At 34.0% G+C, this 18,808-nt stretch overlaps 1 long non-coding RNA gene across 2 annotated transcripts in view; it reads right to left on the bottom strand.

Moving 5' to 3' along the window:
- Positions 1 to 18,808, bottom strand: part of LOC112400963 (uncharacterized) — a 137,607-nt gene that overhangs the window by 103,687 nt on the left and 15,112 nt on the right. Inside the window, exons 2-5 of one of the 2 annotated variants that reach the window (XR_003003493.1) lie at positions 18,354 to 18,475; positions 17,061 to 17,162; positions 16,063 to 16,158; positions 15,873 to 15,919 (exon numbers count right to left, since the gene is read on the bottom strand). This is a non-coding gene — a long non-coding RNA (uncharacterized LOC112400963). The remainder of the gene's footprint in view (positions 1 to 15,872; positions 15,920 to 16,062; positions 16,159 to 17,060; positions 17,163 to 18,353; positions 18,476 to 18,808) is intronic. The other variant, XR_003003492.1, reaches the window with a different exon arrangement.

Below are 18,808 nucleotides of genomic sequence, written 5' to 3' on the forward strand. Positions count from 1 at the left end.
TATATTTTTAAATGTGATCTTAATGGTAATACTCATGAATAAAAATTGGTTTAGGAAATCTTCTGTAGCTGGAATATAAAACTGGATATACATTAGTATGAAATAAAATTTGTGGAAGTATGACAATTTATTCAAACTCCAAATTTTTTAAAATTATAAACTATCTTCTTGAACTTTTATTTTCAGTAATGGAAGCCTAAATTTTTTAGACCTTGGTATTATTGGCATTTGGGGCTGGATAACTCTTTTTTGCAGGAGGGTATCCTATGTATTGTAGAATGTTTAGAAGCATCACTGGTCTCTACTGACTAGATGTCAGTATCTCCCTCAACCCCAATTATAAGAGCCAAAAATATCTTCAGATGTTGCCAAATGTCCCTCAAGGGGATGAAATCATCCCCAGCTGAGAACTACTAGTTGAGACCATCCCTCCTGCTGAAAATGAAAAATGAAGAATTTTTTTTAAATGCCATCACTTTAAAGCACTGAGCTGACATGATAATGGGGAGCTGTCATGCTGAATGCTTAGTGAAATATAAAACCCAATGCTATCTCTCTAGTAAGTAGAACATCAAACACCTATGAAGACATCTGCCAATTGGCAAATTTAAGCTTCAATTCTGGAACATCGAAGGCAAAGAGCCCCACCTAAACTGGGGTGGCTAACAGAAAACCCTCACCTTATTAAGTTGGACCTCAAAGGTAATACCTAGAATGAAACCTGTCTTCCCCATTCTCAACCCCACCCCTAGGACAGTGGAGTGAAGGTTGCTTTGGCACTAAGAGGAGCAGGAGAAAAAAGAGAAGGAAAACGGGGGAACCTCTGTTCTCAGATACAAAAGAACATCTATCTCATAGCACTCACAAAAATTAACCTGAAATGGGTTAAAACTTAAAATAAGACCTGAAACCATAAACTCTCAGCCTTCCATTACTGAAAATCTTTGGCCATAGACTGGCCCTTGTGGGGATTAGCTGACCAGGTTCTCATTACCTTGGCTGAGTACAGGGAACCTCAAACTGTTGGTGAAATGGTCGCAGGTTCTTTAGCAAAAGCAAATGCAAATCTTCCCTATAGGAAGGTAAGTATAGTCTAAGCCTCCAGAACGCTCCAAATAATTTTATGAAGGCAATAAGAAAAATAACCAAGCATACAAGGAAACAAAACACCATGGTCAAAAGTCTGCATAAATGAAAGACGACTGAAAGAGATCCCTTAAGACTCCAAATATTAGAATTATCAGAAACAAATTATAAAACTATGCTTACTACATTAAAAATTAATTAATAGCATGCTTGAAAATATATACAGGAAATTATAAAAAGTGAAAGCAGATTTGAAAAAAAATCAAATAAAATTTCTAGAAATTGAAAATACAATGACTAAAATTTAAAATCCAATATTTGCAAATCACATATATCTGATAAGAGATTAATACCCAAAATATATAAATAACTAATACAAACCAATAGCAAAAATAATAATAATAACCTGATTTTAAAATAGGCAAAAGATCTGAATAGACATTTTTCCAAAGAAGACATACAAATTGCCAACAGGTGTATGAAAAGGTGTTCAACACCACTAACCATCAGGGGAATGCAAATCAAAACTAAAATGAGCTATCATCTCACACCTATTAGGGTGGCTATTATCAAAAAGACAAGAAATAACAAGCGTTAGAAAGGGTTCGGAGAAGAGAGAACCCTTGTACAATGTTGGTTGGAATATAAATGATACAGCTATTATGGGAAAAAGCATGGAGGTCCCTCAAGAAATTAAAAAATAGAACTACCATATGATCCAGCAATCCTACTTCTGGGTGCATAACCAAAAGAAATAAAATTGCTATCTCAAAGAGATATCTGCACTCCTGTGTTCACTGCAGCATTATTCACAACAGCCAAGATATGGAAATAACCTAAGTGTCCATCAATGGATGAACAGATAAGGAAAATGTGGTGTATACACACACACACACACACACACACACACACACACACACACATTGGAATATTATTCAGCCAATTTCCTTCCAAAAGAAGGAAATTCTGTCATTTTCAACAATATGGATGAATCTGGAAGACGTTATGCTAAGTGAAATAAATCAAACAGAGAAAGACAAACACTGTAGATCTCACTTATTACATTTAGAATCTAAAAAAGTCAAATACATAGAACCAGAGAGTAGAACTGTGGTTGCCAGGGTGGGGGTGAGGGAAATGGGGATGTGATGTCCATAGTGTACAAACTTTCAGTTATAATATGAATAATGAGGATCTAATGTACAGCATTATAGTTAAAAATACTGTATTATATACTTGAAATTTGCTAAGAAAGTAGGTCTTAAGTGTTCACAATACCAAAAAAAAGTGACTATGTGAGGTAATGGATGCATTAATTAACTTGATTGTAGTAATCATTTCACAATGTATATGTATATTAAGTCATCACGTACACCTTGAAAAAGTAAATTTTTAAAAACTGTGACTTGCCATTGAGAAGTGATTGCAATGTAAATTATACTTCAGAAAAGCTTTTAAAAGCTATTGTGTTACAGAAGGGCACACAATCAGACATTAGTGAAGCAAATATTCATAACTAAAATAATGACCACAAATGCGTGGTGATTATATTCTTATACTATGGACTAAATATTTGTGTTCCCCACAAAGTTCATATGTCAAAGTCCTAATCCCAATTTGATGGTATTTAGAGGTAGGACCTTTGGGAGGTAATTAGGTCTTGAGGGTGGAACTTTCATGAATGGAATTAGTGCCCTTATAAGAAGAAACATGAGAGAGATGATCTCTCTTCCCCACCATGTAAAAATACAGCAAGAAGGCGGCCATCTACAAACCAGGAAGAGGGTCCTCACCAGACACAGAATATGCCAGCACCTTGATCTTGGACTTCCCAACCTTCAGAATTGTGGAAGATAAATGTTTGTTGTTTAAGCCACCCAGTTTATGGTATTTTGTTATAGCAGTCTGAATTGATTTGGACACCTTGCAAAGCAACAACTAATTACTTACAGAACCTAAGAAAGAAAGATACAAGTATATGAAATTGTGATATGCTTTCTTACAGAGATACATGTAAAAGACTATACATCAAGCAACGCAACTGTGGAGATGTTTGCCAAATCCTTTGAGAAAATGATAAATTTCTAAGCAACCAGGGTCAATATGACCAATTCATTCATTAAATAATACTATTATTAAGGCATTAGTAGTAATTTTTTTCTCTTTTAGTGGTACCTGAATGGTACATCTTAAAATTGATGGTACTTTAGATTCAATAAAAAAAGATATTTGAATAGATCAACAAAATTTTCCAGAACTAATGAAAGACACCAATTCACATATACAAGAAGCCAAATTTCCCAAGCAGTATAAATGAAAGGAAATCCACACTTAAACACATCATCATGAAACCATTTAAAACCAAAAGGAAAGAGAAAAATCTTAAAAGCAATCAGGTGCAGCAGAGGGAGGGACAGAGAAAGACTACCTTCAAAAGAAGGTCAAGATACCACGTTTGTGGAGTGGAAAGTTCAAAACTGTTAAGATGCCAATTTTCCCCAGATTGATTCATACATCAATCGCTACCAGAATTTCAGCAGCCTTTTGGCAGATATTGGCAACATGATCCTAATATGTATTTAGAATTGCAAATCATATAGAATTGCAAAATTTATAGAGAATTTATATAGAATGCCAAAACAATTTTGAAAAAGACAAACAAAGCTGGGTAACATATACTTCCCAATTTCAAAACTTAATATAAAGCTACTTCAGTAGTTATCAACACAATGTAGTACTGGCACAAGGACAGACATGTAGATCACTAGAAAAGAAACTAATTTTCAGCAAAGTTGCAAAGGAAATTCACTGAGGGAAAAGATAGCCTTTTTAATTAATGGTACTAGGAAAACTGGATATCCATATGCCAAAAGATAAAGTTATACCTTTATTTCACACTATACATAAAAAATAACACAAAACAGATCACACATTTAAATGTTAGAGTCAAATCAAACTTTCAAAAGAAAACATAGGTGATTATCTTCAAGACCTTAGGTTAGGCAAAACTTTCTTAGATATGACACCAAAAACATGGTTCATTTTTAAAAATCTGATAAATTAGACCTCATCAAAATTCAAATCTTTTATACTTCAAAAGATATTATTATGGAAATTAAAAGACAAGCAACAGACTGGGGGAAAATATTTGGGAAATATTTTCTTATAAAGGATTTGTGTACAAAATATTCAAAGAACTCTTTGTATACAAGAAGACAAACAACACAATCACAAATTGGGTAAAATTTTTCACAAAGCATTTCACCAAAGAAGATATATGAGTGGCTAATAAGCACACAAAAAGGTATTCAGTGTCATTAGTTTAGTAAAATGCAAATTAAAACCACAATGAGAAGCAATTTCACACCCACTAGAACGGCTATAATAATTTTTTTTAAAAAAACAGATAATAGCAAATGTTGGCAAGGATGTGGAGAAAGAAGGGTCCTCATACTTTGCTGGTGGGACCATAAAATGATGCAACCACTTTGGACAGTTTAGAAGTCTCGTAAAAAGTTAAAAATAAATGTTCCAAATGACTGAACAATTTTACTTTTAGGTATCTACCCAAGAGCAATTAAAACATATATTTACACAAAGACTTACACATGGATTCTCTTAGCAGCATTACTCATATTCATAGTTGAAAATCATATAAACCTAAATATCCATCAACTGATGAATGGACAGACATGATGTAGTATATGCATACAGTGGAATACTACTCATCAATAAAAAGAACAAATTACTAACACATGCTCTGACATATATGAAGCTCAAAAATATTATTCTAGGGAGGAAGGGTTGGGGGGAGGGATAGATTGGGAGTTTGGGATTGACACGTACACACTGCTATATTTAAAATACATAACCAACAGTGACCTACTGTATAGCATAAGGAACTCTGCTCAGTATTCTGTAATAAGCTAAATGGGAAAAGAATTTGAAAAAAGAATACATACATGTATATGTATAAGTGAATTACTTTGCTGTACACCTGAAACTAACACAACACTGTTAATCAACTATACTCGAATATTAAATTAAAATTTAAAAAATAAAAATAGAAAATAAAAAAATTAAAATGTTAATATTAAACAGTAACATTACACAAGTGAGACACAATAAAGCATCCTAATGAAATTATCATATTTAGTAGTATTCTCATGCTTATGTATATCTTAGTATTTCAGAAGCCTCCATAATTTTCATAAATGATTGAAGATAGTAGATGCTTACTGAGTACACCAAAGAGGTTAGACATCAAACACTTTCAGTGTGAAAAACTATATATGTTATTCTAACTCAAAGAATACTAGCACAAAAGACCACACAATATATGGTTTAATTTATATGAAATTTCCAAGAAAGGAAAATCTACAGAGAAAAAAAATTGATTAGTATGGTCTGGAGTAAAGGAGAAGGGATAGAAGTTACCAAAGGGGAAAAGTGGGGGAGATAAATTAGGAGTTTGGGATTAACAGATACACACTACTATATATAAAATAAACAACAAGGACCTACTACATAGCACAGGGAAATATGTTCAATATCTTGTAATAACCTACAATAGAAAAGAATCTGAAAAAGAATATATATATATACATATACAACTGAATCACTTTGCTGTACACCTGAAACTAACACAACAGTGTAAAGCAACTATACTTCAATTCAAAAAAAAGGAGAGGGGATGGAGATTAACAGTTAATGAACATAAGTAATCTTATTTGGGTGACAGGAATGCCCCCAAACTGATCAATGGTGATGGCTGCACAACTTACTAAATTTACTAAAAAAATCATTGAATATATACTTGAAATGGGTGAATTAAATGAATATGCAAAATTATATGACATACCCCAAAGCTATATGTACACACACATATATGAATATACATAAATATATACATACATGAAAGTCAGACTGGTAACTGGCATCACAAAAACAACAGTGAAAACTAGAAAACAATGGAATGAGATCTTAAACACAAGGACAAACAAAATTGCCATCCCTGAATTTTATACCCAGAGAAATATGTTTAAAGAATGAACACAAAATAGAGGCTTCTTCAGAACAATGAAAATGCAGTGTGTCATCAGCAGATACTCTCTAGAAGAAATGCTAAAGATAAACTACAGGTAGCAGCAATGAGCTCCCAGATAAAAGACCTAACATGCAAGAAAGAACCAAGAGCAAATAAAGTGACAAATACATGAGTATATATACATAAACATCAAGTATAAAAATTCATAGTAATAAAGTCTCGTGGGGTTAAAGATAAACATAACACAACAATGTTCAGGAGAGGGGAACTGGGGTTAAAGTATTCTAAAGTCTTTATATTATCCAGAAGGAAGTTAAAGGTAATGATTGACTTGAGACTTTGATAATTATGTTTATTCTAATTTCTAGAGTAACCAATAAATGAATAGGAACAGAATGTATAACTTCTATATTATTAGAGAGAAAATGGAATAATAAAAAAATTATCAATTGTATTAGTCAACATTACAGAACCAAAAACCAATAGGGTGTGTGTGGGGTGTGTGTGTGTGTGTGTGTGTGTGTGTGTGTGTGTGTGTGTGTGTGTGTGTGTGTGTGTGTATCTAGAGAGAGAGAGAAATATTTATTACGAGAAATTGGCCAATGCAATTTTGGAGGCTAACAATCCCCAAGATCTGCAGTCAGCAATCAGCAGACTCAGGAGAGCTGATGGTATAGTCCCAGTCCAAGTCCAAAGGCCTAAGAACCAGGAGAGCCAATAGTATGGTCCTAGTCTGAAAGCCAGTAGGCTTGGGGCCCAGGAAGATGTTTCAGGTTGAGTCTGACGGTGGGGGAAAAAAAAACTGATGTCCCAGCTCAAAGGCAATGAGGCAAAAAGAATTCCTTCTTACTCATCTTTTTGTTCTATTCATATCTTCAAGAGATTGGATGAGGCTCACCCATATTGGGAAGGGCAATCTGCTTTACTCAATCTACCAATTCAAATGTTAATCTCATGCAGAAATACTCTCATGGACACACCACAATGTTTGATGAACTATCTGGGCACCCTGTGGCCTAGTCAAGTTGACACATAAAATTAATCATCACATCAATCCAAAAGAAAGTAAAAAGGGAGAGAAAAACAGAAAAGCCACGGAAAGTGAAAAATAGAACAGCAAAGTCTACCACATCAGTAAATGCATTAAATGTAACCAAATTTAAACTCTGCTTAGAATCAACTAGATGTCTGAGAGAAGGTTATATGAATTCAATCTACTATGTGTTATATATTGTTTTAAGTACATGGACACATCAGTGAAAAAAACAAAGCAATCAGATTACAAAATAATAAATAAATGTTCTGTATTCATTTTCATCTATCTATAATCCATACCTCCCTTCTTTAAAAGACTGTGTTCATTTATAATTTAAAACATTGTATACAACAGGTTAATTTAAAACTAAAGATAAAGGAGAGCTCAGTAATTAAATGAACAAATGTAGAACATGGTTACACAAGGAACCACAGATGAGGAAATTACTAAAAGCGAGTAGTATTAATATTAAAATTGGGACTTCCCTGGTGGTGCAGTGGTTAAGAATCCACCTGCCAACGCAGGGGACACGGGTTTGAGCCCTGGTCCGGGAAGATCCCACATGCCACAGAGCAACTAAGCCCGTGTGTCACAACTACTGAGCCTGCGCTCTAGAGCCCGTGAGCTATAACTACTGAGCTTGCATGCTACAGCTACTGAAGTCCACATGCCTAGAGCCCATGCTCTGCAACAAGAGAAGCTACCGCAACGAGAAGCCCTTGCACTGCAACTAAGAGTAGCCCCCGCTCACCACAACTAGAGAAAGCCCGTGTGCAGCAACAAAGACCCAACACAGCCAAAACTAAATAAATGAATAAATAAATTTATTAAAAAAATATTAAACTTGAGCTTATAGGCAGCCAAGGCAAAAAGGGAAATAGCACATTTTAGTCATTTGCCAAAAGTTGTATATTCAGTAGAAGACAGAAACTTTTATTTAGACCTAAATTATAATGAAAACTAACAGGGATCCTTATAGTCTGAGAAATATATAATTATATAGGCTGTTCCAAGAGATCCAGTAGCCAACCTAAGAAGTTTCATACAAAGACAAGTTGGGTAGGATAGGGAAAAAAACATGGGCTTCAGATCCAGACAGAATTGCGTTTCAGTCATGTTCCATCACCTACAGGTTGTATAACCATGGGCAAGTTATTTAACCTCTCTGAACATCGATTTCCTCATCTCTAAAACGGAGCTACGAATGAAGGAATTAGAGAGACATTTTATAAAGTATCTAGCATGTAACAGTTCTCAGTTTTAAAAGAGTTTTTATTATGATTTTTACAGCACATAATAAATAAATATAAGGGCAAATTGATACAGAGAGGAGTTTCTACTTACAGATTAAAGGGCATGGTGCTTTAAAAACAGTCAGTTCCACAGTACCAATGAACTAAAATATGAAAAATTTCCAAAACTGTTCTTAGAAATCTCTAAAGAACAATATGGAAGTAATACAAATAATCAAAGGGAAAGGTGACTATATTACACATTGAGATATCATAAGGTTTGTGTATGTAAATTTACATAAGGCAAGTCAGAGGAAAACTGGGCTTCTGTCAAGTGGATTCGTTTTTGTGTTAACAACCACTTTTTGCCTTTTTCCTAAGCATCAACATTAATCAGTAAACTACGTGAAAGTAGAGTCCATTCACGGTCTTGCATGCCATTCTTTTCCAGTGTAGGCACATACAGAACAGTCAATTAATATTTGTTAATGAACAAATGGATATCAGCTATTATCTCTGGAACTGATAAGTTTTCATTTCAAGAAAGTTGCCTAACATGTTCTGTGGTGATAGTTTGACCCTAGGCATTTCTGTGACTTGTAACATAAACAATTTTTTAATGACCAATTCTAATGGTTAATTTTATGTGTCAACTTGGCTATGCTATCCTTCCCAGTTATTTAATCAAACACTTGTTAGCGTTACTGTGTTAGGCGTTATCTGTAGATACAGTTACCATCTACAGTCAGCTGACTTTAGGTAACAGAATTACCCTCAATAACTTGGGTGGGCCTCATCCCATGAGCTGAAGGCCTTAAGAGCAAAGTCCCAGACAAGAAATTCTGCCTCCAGACTGCAGCGTTATCTTCTGCCTAAGTTTACAGCCCGCCAGCCTGCCCTACCAGATTTAGACGCGCCAAGTCCCCACAATCACGCAAGCCACTCTCTTAAAATAAATCGTAAATGCATGTGTGTATATGTATACGTTATATATATCTTATTGGTTCTGTTTCTCTGGAGAATCCGAACTAATACACCAACTGAAGTGAACGATTTGTTTTGAGGCTTTAAAGCAGAGGTCCCCAACCTCCAGGCCACGGAGCGCTACCAGTCTGCGGCCTGTTAGGAACCGGGTCACACAGCAGGAGGTGACCAGCCAGTGAGCGAGCAAAGCTTCCTCTGAGGCTCCCATCGCTCGCATTACCGCCCGAACCATCCCCTCCCCCCACCCCCGGGTCCATGGAAAAATTGTCCTCCACAAAACCGGTCCCTGGTGCCAAAAAAGGTTGGGGACCGCTGCTTTAAAGTACAAAGTTGACATCAAAAGTAGAATACACCAAAAATAATATTATATGTTGCTTTCAACCTTTAGTTTTAACTAAAACAAAATGCCTTTTTTCTGTTCTTCTTTGATATCAATCCTAAATTACTGATTCCAACCAGCATCTATCACCTTCAAAATTCAAGTCCCTTGAATTTTTTTGCATAATAACAGACTTCTCAGGATCAAAACCATATATCATTTTTTAACCATGTATCATTCTTTATTGAATTTGTTACAATATTGCTTCTGTTTTTTAAGTTTTGGTTTTTTGGCCGCAAGGCATACGGGATCTTAGCTCCCCAGCCAGGGATTAAACCCGCACTCCCTGCATTGGAAGGCAAAGTCTTAATCAGGGAAGTCCAAAAGGAGGTTCTTAAAGAATTCTTTTAGAGATTATCCATAACATCAATAGCATACAGGCCTAAAATCATACAGCATGCACTTATACCATATTAGTGTTCATGTAACAAAAAGTAATATATCATAATTGTGTACTCCACACCTATTAATCTGTAGTTCCACCCTTTAGCATATACCTAAACAAGAGAAATAAAGATCTTATCAAATCTATGCCAAGGAAGGATTTAACCAAAAATACTCAAAAGGGCCATAAATTTTAATATATCGGATGCTACTTAAAAATTCACTTTATATTACTAGGATAGAAACTGCCACTTTCATTGTACAAAACTAGAAGAGGGACACCAATGTAATGTTGATATTGAGAAATGCAATATATATTTATGTAATATGAGATGCTTGGACCATGTTACAAAAATGCAAATTTTATTTTCTTGTACATTTAGTGAGAAAAGGGAGGGAGAGTAAATGTCAAAGGTTAAAGTGTAAACTCTGGAACAGAAGCCTTTGGCAGATTTTATTTATATTGGACATGCTGAACCCTTTAAACATTTACCTAGAAATGCAAATACCAGACATTTATTCTTGAATATTTTACTTCAGTTTTCCCATAATCTCCAGATACTTCCATCCCCTCTCACAATGACTATACTAATGCTAAATTGTTCAAGGCAATCAATTAATGGAAGCAATCAGGTTGTACATCACAAAATGGAGACAATCTAGAAATCTCTTTTATTAAGTCAACATAAACAAATGATCAAAATAATTCAGTCCATTTCTGTGGCTTAAAAAAATATTTTTGTCTCCTCCTTTCCATCCCAGTCTTCTTCTATTCCCAAGTCTTATGGCCAGGTCACAGCAACAAAAACCCATTTTACTATATATTGCTTACCTCAATATAACTAAAGAAGTATAATAAATGTTTCTAGATTCCAAATGTACAGCTATGTCACAGAGGTAAAAAGCACTGAGCCAGGCTGGAAAATTGACAGTATTTTATGGCCCCACTTTAGTTTATGGTCATTTCACAAAATCTACCAAAGGCATAAAAGACTTTATGGTTTTTTTTTCTATAATTAGTAAATTGATCCTTTGTCTCTCCAATTCTAATTCCTTAATTCCAATTCTACTAGAATGGTTTATATTGTTAAAAACATCTTTGGAGAATTAATCTTTTGGTCATAATTTTTAAATGAATATAACAACTGATTAAATATATAATTCATTGCCTAATCAGGAATAAAATTTTAATCCCATAAAAGATTTTTAATAGCAATTTTAACTACTAGGCACATAATTAATGGTGTTAGGGGATAAAAATGAAATTTCAAGGTGACTAAAGCATAAATTCAAGAACTTTAGACAATTCTAGAGATAACACAACATTAAAATTAAAAGCTTATAGCTGTGTTTATAGAATGATGTGTAATTATAAGTTACTATTCCACCTTTTCAGATAAAATAATATAGTAGAAGAATTTTATTCAGAAAATAAGTTTTATAAAACATTTTTAAGGACAATGAAACAGCAATAAAACAATTTTTGGTTCCAATATAAATAAATCTTATTCATAAAAGAAAGCAAGTTAAAAGGCATTGGAACTCTGAGATATTAATTACTGTGCTTTTACATAGAGGGAAATTATGGCAGTACAATTCTATGGTCATTATACATGCAAAGTTTCCATTAACTTTGATGATTTTGCTTTTATAAGTAACAGTATTACTTTATCATACACAATATTTTTATTAGTAAGAGTATCTCATAATAATACTGTTAAACAATTGGGCTCTACATTCTCAAGCCTCAGAATTTTCAATGAAGGGACCTCAGTTTTACTACAGCAATGACTGAATTTTGTGCAAAATTCTCAAATTTTGAATATATCACATTATGGAGTACCCATTTATTTTCAATTGCTTGGGTGGATGGGATCAAGGAAAATGCAGTTATACTACAGGAATTTTCTGCCATTCAATTGCCAGTGTAGTTATGCATGAAGAACTCTTAATAAGTCAAAAGAGAACAAAATTCATTTGAAAGCAGAATTGACCCCCTTGATTTGGTTTTACGAATGGAAAGATTCAGGTCACTATGGATCCTTTTCTCTACTCAAAAAGAGACCCTCTCTATTAATAAGCATTAAAATGTTTCACGTTTTAAAGTTTGCAACATCATGGCTTCATTATGAATTAGGTATTTAGGGGAAAATGCATTTCCTACAAAGGAAAATGTTAAAAATGTACCATTCCTCCAACATGCATTTTTCAAATAGTAAGAAAGAAATGTAACTGTTTTTGCAACCTAGGCTCAAGCAACTGCCCAAGCCGCCTATAGGACTGATATCAATAGGAGTTTTATGCCTGATGGAAAATCATTCTAAAGATTTTTTTTAACTGAAAAATAACGTCACCACTGTGATTTCCACCCTGGAAAACTAAAGCGGGAATCACATTGTGTTGTTAAAATGTTAGCAACATTTCATTTTTTGAAAAGGCAATTTAGTTTTCCTGAAATAAAGAGTTGATTATATCTCTTATTTCTGTTACAAGAATTTGATATATCACAAAGTATGAGTTACAGCATGTGCCAACTATCAACCAGGAAAAATGAACCTGATTCATAATTCACTTTGAGAATGTCTAGTTAGTCAATCAAGTGATTTGTAATCATGAAAGCTGCCAGAAATGGAATGAATAATGAGCCACAGTAAAATCCCTGGATTTTTTTTAGTATTCTTATTTCATTATGTGACTTTTATTGCCACTTTTGATCAGTTTCTCAGCAGCACAAATTAAATCACACATATTTACTTAGAAGTTTTTAACTATTAAATAGGCTAAAGGATACACAAGTTGATGACCAGAGTATTTAATGTCTTCCTATGAAATTAAAAGTCTTAGTGTTTATAGCTTTAGCAAAGAAAACTTCATTCCTTCCAACCCCCTCAACACTCGCCTTATTTTATTTAAATTATTTAGTGAATACGCTATTTCAGGATAGCTTATTCTGATTCAGTGTATTTTCTTAAGTTGTTTCTATATAGTCTAAAACAAGTAAAATCATTTAACAGAATTTTGTTACTATCAGAAGCATTAAACTTCCTATTAATATCTTCATTGTATACTATTTCCTCAGTTAAAACTATAACATAAGCTGATGGCCAAAGAACATTTGACCTCTAATATATGTTATTAAATAATATATATATTTCTCATTATACATAATATTAAGTTATTATAATATATAAGCATTGAATTATATAATAGATATATACTGTGTACTACAGTTATTAGTATAATCTTATTAAATATAAAAAATATAAACCAACTTAAAACTTGGCATATTACTAAAGGGGTAATATGATAAGTTAGTGTTTTTCAAAATGTAAAACTACTAAACTATGTAAGAATTTGTCACTCTGATAATACTTGCCATTATTAGCATTTTAGCAGGATGGCATGACATAAGAATTACACAATTTTAAGCAAACAGAACTTTAAATGTGATCAAAAATAGGCTCATTCTTTGACTTACTTTTCATAATTTTCAAGCAAAATAGTCTTTATACAACTTTAGACTGATTATAACACCAGCCCACATGTGGCCTTCCCTAAGGAAAGTAATAAGTCCTTAAGGCAAGACCTATCCTACTCATTACTGAAATCTAATATTTATGAAAAATTCAACTATCTAAATTTTGTGGGTTAATTTCCAATAATAAATGGTGTTCAAGATAACAAATTCCAGACATATACTATATTGATTCCAAGAAGCAAGTACGATTATGGTGAGACTTCAGGAAAGATACTGTTTTCCACACTGCATGTGTGAAAAGTGTAGCAGCACTCCACCTTGGAATTCACTTTATCACCATTATCACACCAACTGTGAGGATCATCTTTTCTTTCCGACAGAGATTAACCATTCATTCAACAAATGCTTATTAAGCATCTATTATGTGTCAGATATTGTGATAAAAACTGGGAATGAGAAAATTGAATCAGACAGCCTTTTTACTTGCCCTTAAGAAATCTATAGTCTAGTTAGAAAGACTCATATAGGTAAATAAGTACAATAAAATATAGGTTCTAGAATAGATCTATGTACTGGAAAGGCTCAAAGAATGTAAGGTACAATGACAGAGGTCAGTAGTCACGAAAGGCTTCAGGGAAGTACCAAAGCTGAATCTTGAATGAAAAGTTCGTACTCGGGGAGGGGGAAGGGTGAGCTGTGACAAAGCGAGAGAGAGGCATGGACATATATACACTACCAAACGTAAAATAGATAGCTAGTGGGAAGCAGCCGCATAGCACAGGGAGATCAGCTCGGTGCTTTGTGTCCACCTAGAGGGGTGGGATAGGGAGGGTGGGAGGGAGACACACGAGGAAGGAGATATGGGGATATATGTATATGTATAGCTGATTCACTTTGTTATAAAGCAGAAACTAACACACCATTGTAAAGCAATTATACCCCAATAAAGATGTTAAAAAAAAAGAAAAAAAAGTTTGTACTCACCAGGGAGCAAGGAGGAAAGATCATAATGATAAGAAGAAGAATATTAATAAAGAAGTGCCAAATAGCTAATTACAGTAGGGTTACTACAAGCTATTCAGTTTAACTGAAGTCGACATGTAAGGAATATATATGATGTTGGGTAGTAAGGGAGAAGGCTGCCAGAGGTAAGCCTGAAACAGTATGCAATGGCCCAATAACAAAAGTCCTATATGTACATTAACACAATATATATCTTATAAACAACAGAAACCTTTGAAGAATTTTAAGCATAAAAATCACAGGACCATAGGTTTCCATAATGTCTAAACAATTTATGCATTTGGCTTTCTTCAACAATGGTCAAACTAACATTTCACATTTCATTGTGTATCTGATAGAGAATTAATATCACCATTTTAGCCTACCTGTCTTATATTCATATGTAAATAACCTCCCAAAACAAGGGTCTCAGCCTCTAGCAAACTTGTGAACCGAACAGCAATTCTACTACCTGAAGAGTGGGGCAGACATTAAAGATACACCAAGCTTAACAAGGAGGCATCATCAAGATTCTACTTAAAGAATTCATATATGTGATATATGCACATGCCTACACACACAATATTAAGCATGGATAATACACTGACTGTCAAAAGTTATGTCCATGTAAAGTCACAAAAGCAAATGTTTTCCACACACACATTTTGGCGTACCTCAATCAGTAGTATAAAATCACTGTGAACTAGCCAGACTATGCTTCAAAAATAAAGTAGCCTAGTCTTGAACTGCATACATAAAAGCTTCATGCAGCTTAATGCAGCGTTTATAAACAGGAGCTTTGAGCAGAAGCTCTGAGGTCACAGAGTCCAGGGTTGGAATCCTGGGTCAGCCACTGACCTTATACAAATTATGAAACTCTCTAAGTCTTAGTTTCCTTATCTGCAAACCTGGGGTAATTATTCCTGCCCCACAACACTGTTGCGGAGATACAATGAAGCACAGAAAGCCCTCAGCACAGGGCTGAGCAAATAGTAATTATTCAATAAATAGTATCTTATTATTATAGATACAATAGAAATTATTCTAGTTATGATAAACTCATGTTTATACACTAAATAATTTTGTCTGACTAGCATCAAAGAAATTTCCAAAGTCTAGTCCAACTGCAAATGTTTGATGTAGGCTTAATGTGAAAACAGTATTAATATGAGACAAATCATCTAAAAATAATGTTTTCAAGGAAAGAGATTTTGAAAAATGCATCATTACACTTAATTACTTACAGAGCATGGGAAGAAGAGTCCAATCTTACTATAGGAATACTGCAAGCCTTTTTAAGGAAAAGGAAAATGGTACAATCAAACCTTTTCTCCAAATACAGTGCCATGTCATTCCTTTTTTTATTTCATCGCCTCTTACAAAAAGATTTAGTACAGATGGTAAGGCTGGTTATAATCATGTAACAACATGTACCTGTCGTATAAGGATCCTCTCCCTAGAGTGAGGCGTTTCTTTGACTTCAGTGAGCATCAGTCCTACCAGTCTCTGACCTTGGGATTTGTTTATACTCTGTAAGAAAAAAAAAAATTAAAAAAATAAAAATATAATAACAATAAAACTATAAATAAGGTAGAATACTAGTAAAGCAAGACCGTAAAAGAAAATTTACTTTGACGACCTGACAATGAAGATGATTCAAGTGAAAACAACTAGAATAAAGAGGGCCAAAGCAACATCGGTAACTGTATCAAGTTACTTATACATACATACATATGTATGTATGCATATATACATATATACACATACTCATGGTTACATAAGGTTGGGTCAAGTCACAAATATAATTAGTATAGTAAAATGAAGTTATGATTATTAAATATACATTAAATGATATTAACCTGAACTAAAGATTGCTACGTAGATACACTAACTCTTGTGATAATATTAAACGTATATATGTAGTCATCCACTGTATCTCTGGGATAGCAAACCTGCGGCTAGCATTAACAATGGCTACCAGTTGAAAGACCAAATAATCTATGTATTTGAAAATGGAAGAGAATCTATACAATTACACTGCAGTTATTCTGAAATTTCCTGAAATCAGTAATATACTTTAAAATAAGCATGTAATACATGTGATTCTGTTCTAGCCAATATTTATTCAAATAAAAGTCATGAATTGTAAGTTAACTAGCATGTGTTATATAGAAGTAAGAATAGGGGTGAGAGAGAAACTAAACCAACTACTTTTAGGTATATTCATAAACATCAAATTATTACTTCCATTCTTTTCTACTATTAGGCTGACTTTTATGCAATCCTTTAGACATAAGTAATGAAGCATTATGGTTCAACACCCTAATGATGTCTCACAAAACAAGGTTTAAACCAAACTGTTATTTGATAACACTGAAAACATGAAATAATACTAGCATGATCTTTCCTGTATGAAGATGACACTGACTCACCGTCAATAAAGACGAGTTTCAAGTTGTTTTTCCACGGTGGAGATGGACTTCCTGATACAGCCATTCTCTTGCCAAAGCTCCCTGGTGAATAACAGCTTATACCTGAAAGATAAGTGTCACCAGTGGTCACAGAAAATAACAAAATAAAATTGTCAATATAGCAATGAAACCTATGCCTTGGTCCCAACCACTGTGTCCTGATGAACTAAAAATAAAGTCACAAAAATATATAAATACTGCATAATACTTACATACAAAAATTGTACATGTATTTACTCTGACATATTAATTGTATTCTATATATCACTGACCTAAAAATACAAATAATCATAGCCTGACCTCTATCCCTAGTAAAAATGTTCTCAGCTGTCTTAACTAAAACAAAAATTGCTTCTGACATGTAAAATCCAACGTGTATAATGAAAATGCTCAAAACATGAATGCATGCCAACTTTTCATCCCTCATCACCAGTAGCAATAACTGAGGAAATTACAGAATATTTTTGTTAATGTTAGCAATATTCTCAATAGCATTAAATGCAGTATGACTACAGCCAAAATTACTTCGACATTTCCCAGAATTCTGAAAAATACTTCTACTTTTCACAAAGAAAAAATAATTGTGTTACTAGCTTCAGTGTTCATTCATGTTAATGCAGAACAGAGGTTTTGTAAATAAATACTCCCGATATGGAATTTTATCAGTTGCCAGTTGAACGTCCTTCATAAGAGTTGAGGAGCTAGCTAAACATTGCTGAAGACATAGTTTTTAGTATAAGTAAAATTAATGTTATGTGCTTCTTTATTATTTAAGGGAGTAAGAGATTAATATTTGTTAAAAATCATTAAAAAGCAGGACTTCCCGGGCGATCCAGTGGTTAAGACTCCGTGCTTCCAGTGCAGGGGGTGCAGGTTCAATCCCTGGTCAGGGAACTAAGATCCCACAAGCCAGGTAGTGTGGCCAAAAAAAAATGTTTTTAACTCAAAAAACAAGAAAAAAACTTCACTAAGAAGCAGCTAACAACTGGATACCATTCAAACAAAATCACAATGCTAAGTACCTATGATGAGCAAGGCAATCACTATTTTTTAAATTTTTATGCCTGGGGATTCTATGACAGGTATAAAAATAACAAGGCATAGTACACAATCTCAAAGAAACCACAATATCAGTATTATTGAAACATTCCACTTCCTTTTCTACATAGTTGCTTACAATAACAAACAGCTAAATTCTACCCCAGATCCTCTGTTAGAACAGGAAGGATGAAGAGGAAGAGCACAGCATCATACCAGAACATGGCAGCTACCACAGGGATGAGGCTCTGGGGCTCCTCTTGCAAACGGAGATAAGGAAATTTCAAGAGAAATGTTGAGAACATCTGCTACAACCTGCGATGCAGGTCTACTGCCACCTGTAAACAAATAATCTTTGTTCATTTTAAGGCACTATAACAAATGTTTCCAGTCACAATTCTGTTTTAAAGGATCATTCTCCTTATCAACTCTTCATTACATTCCTTATCATCATCCCTCACCAACTCATCAAAATTGGGAATTAGGCTGCAAACTCCCGAAGTTCCTCTTCATACTGGTTTCCCATTTCAACAATGCCTAGCAGAGCACCTTACCATTTTTAAATACTTAATAAATGTCTGATAAGTGGAATTGAACTAGTCATCTTACTCCTTCACCTGTCACCCCCAAAATAATCACTTATTCTAGCTACAGCTACCATTCCTGGCAGG

Source organism: Neophocaena asiaeorientalis, unplaced genomic scaffold (assembly GCF_003031525.2).
Source record: "Neophocaena asiaeorientalis asiaeorientalis breed wild unplaced genomic scaffold, Neophocaena_asiaeorientalis_V1.1 scaffold550, whole genome shotgun sequence".
Classification (NCBI taxonomy): domain Eukaryota; kingdom Metazoa; phylum Chordata; class Mammalia; order Artiodactyla; family Phocoenidae; genus Neophocaena; species Neophocaena asiaeorientalis.